At 31.8% G+C, this 5,494-nt stretch overlaps 1 non-coding gene across 1 annotated transcript; it reads right to left on the bottom strand.

Annotated features, from left to right (window-relative positions):
• Positions 1-880: 880 nt before the first annotated feature.
• On the bottom strand, positions 881-981 carry LOC116274362. The gene has a single exon (XR_004182988.1). It is a non-coding gene; the product is annotated as a small nucleolar RNA U13 (small nucleolar RNA).
• Between the last annotated feature and the right edge of the window lie 4,513 nt (positions 982-5,494).

Genomic DNA, 5,494 nt, shown 5'->3' with positions numbered 1-5,494 from the left:
CATAAGATTTTAACTCCAAGTACCAATCAGGCAATTTTAAGTAACTGTTAAATTTGTACTGTGGACTAAAATATGTATAACAAAATTATAAGAAGACTATCACACTGGCTAGATATACATTTTTAAAATATGAACAATTTTAGGTTACATATAATGTTTTCATCTTGAATATTACATGAATTCATATGGTACTTTTATAAGACATATTTGTGGAATTGATCTCGTCTTATAATACTTATTTACATATTATTTTAGCTTTCAAAATTCTACAAATGACTATTTCAAATATCTATGGTTTATTTTATAAAGAGAGCATAATAAATTGGATTGAAAAACAAATCTTGTAAGTTTACTCAGTTTCACCTTGGAAGTCCATACTGGGAATGTTTCTGGTGAAAATGTTATTGAGAATGCTCAGTGGTTACCCAAATAGATCAAACCATAAGGTTATATTTACCTTCATGGATTCTATCATAAGTTTGGTCCTGATGGCTTAGGATCTTGATCTCTTCAGTATCACAGAGTGGATTGAAAATAAAAAAGCTAATTCATATTGACAAAAGGCTTAATGCATCAACGTAAAACCAAGAATATCAATGTATTAACTTAAAATAAATTTATTTTAAAAGTAAATAAAGAGCTGAATTGTCTATGAAACTGTCAGACACATTTTTCCCCGAATAAGTGGCCTGCTAAAACACAATTCCCAAAATGTTTTTTAAGTAAATTATTAGCAAAGGAAGTAATAGATATTGTTAAAGGGATAGCCTCTGTGATACTTATATATCATGATTTAGATAGTTCAATTTTGTATCAGTGTCATATTGGAGAAGTATATTTCAATGAAAAACAAACATCAAAAACTTTTTTTTTCTTCTCAGTTCAGACCGGTAATGTGCCGACATCGTAAGGTTTGAGAGTAGCACATCTCACACATGTGCATGAACACCCAATCATCGTGCTCAGGAAATACAAAAAGATCAATCAAAAACATTTTTAAAAATTAAAATGGGTTCTTGCTTTAAGATTGTTATGCTAGGGGAAAATATAGCTTATAGCAATATTTCTGAAAACCTTTAAAAAGGCTCTGCTCATGTCTTCAGGCTTTTAGAGTCTAAAAAATTAGACAATCAAGAGGTCCTCCCCAGGGCAAAGAGTTCTGGGGTATAGAGTTCTCTGAAAAATAGTTCCAGCTCTGCTACTGCATTTTATTATTAATGTGATAGTATGGATGTTGCCACTACTGCTGTTGCTGATGATGATGGTGATGAAAATGATGCTGATAATGTTGATAATAATAATGCTGAAAACCATCCACCCTGGCTCTTGTTATCTATCTGCTTCCTTTCCTCTTTTTTATGTATGTGTGTTGTTTTCACTCTATATATTTTCTTCCTATTCTTAAAATACATTTGTGTTGTTATCTCTCTACCTACTTTCCCTGTAATCACATATGTGAATACACACACACACACAAACATACAACACATACACACACATATGACTAAAGAGACTTAAGATTTGTTTTCCATTTGCAGAAAACTCAGGACCTGAAGGTTTAAAATATTGCCATATTTCCACCATTGAACAGAAGCACTTCCAGAATTCAAATCTTGACTATCTTTCCGTAAATGCGTGATTCTTAACTACCATAATATCATGCATCTTCAAAGTCCAAGAATAGCTTTATTTCATTAATATTTATCTATTGTTTTTACCAACTCAACTTTATGACCTTGCAGTCCACTAACCTGAATAGATTAGTTTATCCAAACCCTCACTCTGGTATCACTCTTTTTTGAACTCTGAGTATTTCTGAGAGTAAGTAGGCAAGCATCCTGCTGATTTAGCATCAACACTTCATTATTGATATCCCTACTCTGAATTTATATTTTACCTATATGTGGTTGTCTTCTCTGTACCAGTCTTTTCAGACAGGTCAAAGACACTCGTTCCAAAACCATATTTAAAGTGGCCATGTCCCAGCTACTTCTGTCTGGATCTTCCTCAAAACTTGTACTTACATGACTTTATCAGTAAGGATTGTCAGGACGGAGAAACCGCAGAATGCATGGAATGATTTGGACAGAATCTATATGATTATAATCATATAATATGTATATGTCTCTATTAGTATATACATATACACACATATCTGTGTGTATATATGTCATATATAATTATACATATAAATGAACTATAATGGGGAATAAAAATAACATGGTAATGAGGGAATGGGAGTAAGAAGTAAAGAGAACTTTTCAAAACAAAAGAATGGAAGGTATAAGAAGCAGCCATGCTTCTAGGGGTGATGCAGAACACTTATGAAATAGCTTCTCTCCCGACCCTCGAGGGCTGAGTTTCAGACCTTGTTGGAGAGAAAATCATTGCTGCTCACTGGATGGTGGAGGATTTGATGAGGTTCCATGTCTGGGAACTTTCTGTCTTGTTAAAAATTTACTGCCCAGAACTTTCTAGAAATCTACTTAGAGTGATGGGGAATCAGATGACTTATATTTTATTATTATTATTTGTTTACTTCTTTATTACCATCCATATAACTTGACACAATTTAATCTTGAGTTCTATTCCTAGCTATAATGAGTAACTCATGTCATGTATCATCACTCGTTGACAGCTATACAAATTTAACAAATTATAAAAACAATAATTGAATTAAAAAGAACTGATTGGAAGCATTTGAAAGCACTGAAGTACCAGAACTTGAGGAAAAAGACTATAGACACATGCATCAAATTTGCATTTGAAGCAGCCTTTCCCCGAGACTATTTGCTGATTTTATCTTCAGGTTGTAGAGGCTGAGGAGTGAGTATAGCCTAGAGTTTGTGTTGTTTTCACTGAGCTGGGAAAACAGACTTTAGAGTTCATGGATAGCAAGTATCCAGGAATGAAGAGGCCAGAATGGCAGAGAAATGGAATCCTGGAAATTGAGCTAAGCCTTTTGTATATGGCTCTCCTATGAGAAATTTATTAATTCCTTAATTGTACCTTTCCAGAGCAAAAGGTTAAAATGACAAAGCAACAAAATCTGGTCAACAGATGAAAACTACACTAAAGTTTTGGCAGTCTCAGAGTGCTAGGATAGAAACAGATATAAGTGAAAGCCTAAGAGGGAGCTCACACACCCAAGTCACCCAGGTTTATAGTTGATAGTCCTAAAGGAGTATGCTCTAAGAGAAAGGACAAATAAGACATAGAAGAGCCTTCACAAAACTTACAGCAAAGCTTCCAGTATTTGTAGTCTCTGTTGGAGTGTTTTGTGTATATGCTATCTGTGCGTAGGAACCAAAGTCTTCTCAGAAGGACGATAATATGATCCAGAGACTACACAACTTTCACCTAAAGTATTCAACATTTTGCCAAGCACACCAGCAAACAGGATTAAATGAAGACAAATTTTAAAAGACACAAATATTCAAATATAAACCAGATATAAATAACTATGATTAAATTATAAAAAAATTCTGTTAAGCCTCTACAACCTGAAATATATTTACATATTTATATATATATTTATATGTATATATTTTTATATATATATATCTTTTATATATATAAAACACTAAAAAATAGAAGTTCTAGAACTGTAAAATTTGCAAGTCACTTGAATTACATTAATAATTCACTACAACGAAAGGGAAAATGATGGCCTTTCTAAGAATTATATTGGAATAATATTCCATATGGAAAAAAAGATTACTTCTAATTCATATCATGTACAGAATCAATTCTAGATGGATCATAAACTGAAACAAAAATATAAAAGGTGAAACAATAAATTATCTTCAGTTTTTGCATACAGATGACATTTGGATAGGTTAATATTTCCTCAACAGAAAATAATTATTTGCCATGAGGAAAAGGACTTATAAATTAGACTTTTTAAAAATTTTAAAACATCTGTTCATCAAAAGACAATTTCAAAAGTGGAAATCCAAAGACTAGGACAAGATATTTGCAGTACAAATAACCAAAAGGAGACATATAAAATTCGTAAAGAATAACTATAAACCAATAATGAAAATATAGAATATCAAAGATCAAAACAAAAGGAATAGGTGAGTTGCACAGTCACTTTTTAGATGTTATTCAAAAGTGACCTTTGGAAAATACACTCAAAACATTTACTCATCAGAGGAAAACAAATAAGTCACAGTGAAATATTATTATAACATTATTTGAATGGCTAAAATTAAATAAAAACGAAATACCAAGTGTTAGTAGGAATATACAGTAACAGAAACTCTCATATACTTATGGTGAAAGCATACATTTTTATAACACTTTGAAATTCTTTAGTAGTATCCACCAACATATGTATACTTATGACTCGTCAATTGAATTCCTAGATATATACCCAGAGAAATATCTTTATATATGTTACCAAAGATAAAAATATTTAAAGAAGCAATATTCATAGCACCCAAAGTATAAATGATCAAAATTACCACAACACTAAAATGATAAAGCGGGATGGATACGTAAGTTATAGTTATTCTCACCATCGAATAGTATACAGCAAGAAGAAATAACAACCTGTAACTATGTATAACACAGGTAAATCTCATAGATCTTGATTAGTTAATATATTTACAAACAGAATATTGCACACTGATGACATTCAAAAACAAGCAGAGTCTATTATGGTGGTAGATGCCAGAATACTGATTACATTTCTGGGAGGCCTAGTGACTGAGTAGAGGCATCAGAGAAGATTCTGGAGGCATAATATTTTACATCTTGATATAGTTGATACTTCCACAATATTCTTTTTAAAAGTACAAGTGGTATTTGATGCTTACTATTCATTCATTTTAATATATAGATGTTATATTTCAGGTGAAAGATAAGTATAAAATTCATTTATGCATATATATGTTTGTGTGTGTATATATATGTATAAAATTCCTTTACATATACATAGAGAGAGAGAGAGAGAGGAAGTGTGAGGGGGGAGAGAGAGAGAGAGAGTCTTGTTCTGTCGCCCAGGTTGGAGTGCAGTGGCACAATCACAGTTCATTGCAGACTTGACTTCCCTGGCTCAAGCAATCCTCCCAGCTCAGTCTCCCTGTTGCTGAAACTATAAGTGTTCATCACCACACCCAGATTACTGTTTTTGTAATTTTTGTAGAGATGGGTTTTTGCCTTATCTAATTTCTTAAGAAAAGATTGATATTAAATATTAGAATGAGTATACAGATTTCTGTGTTTTACAATACATGTGAAAGTTAAACTCTTTGAGTATTTGGGAGTATATTTATGGCAGAATGCAAATCACTATATTCCCAAGGTGACTTCTTTTTTCTTAGCGTATTTATGATGTTATTTAATTTATCAAATTTTATGTGTCTGAAACAAGTCATGTCTATGGAAAAATTTTAAGAATACCAATATGGATGTTTAGTTCCCCTATGAAAATCCATCATTAAAAGTTAAATTGAAATAAAACAGAAATGAATAATGTACAGAAATT

The sequence above is a fragment of the Papio anubis genome, chromosome 3 (genome assembly GCF_008728515.1).
Source record: "Papio anubis isolate 15944 chromosome 3, Panubis1.0, whole genome shotgun sequence".
Classification (NCBI taxonomy): Eukaryota; Metazoa; Chordata; class Mammalia; order Primates; family Cercopithecidae; genus Papio; species Papio anubis.
This window is presented reverse-complemented; position numbering and strand designations above follow the sequence as displayed.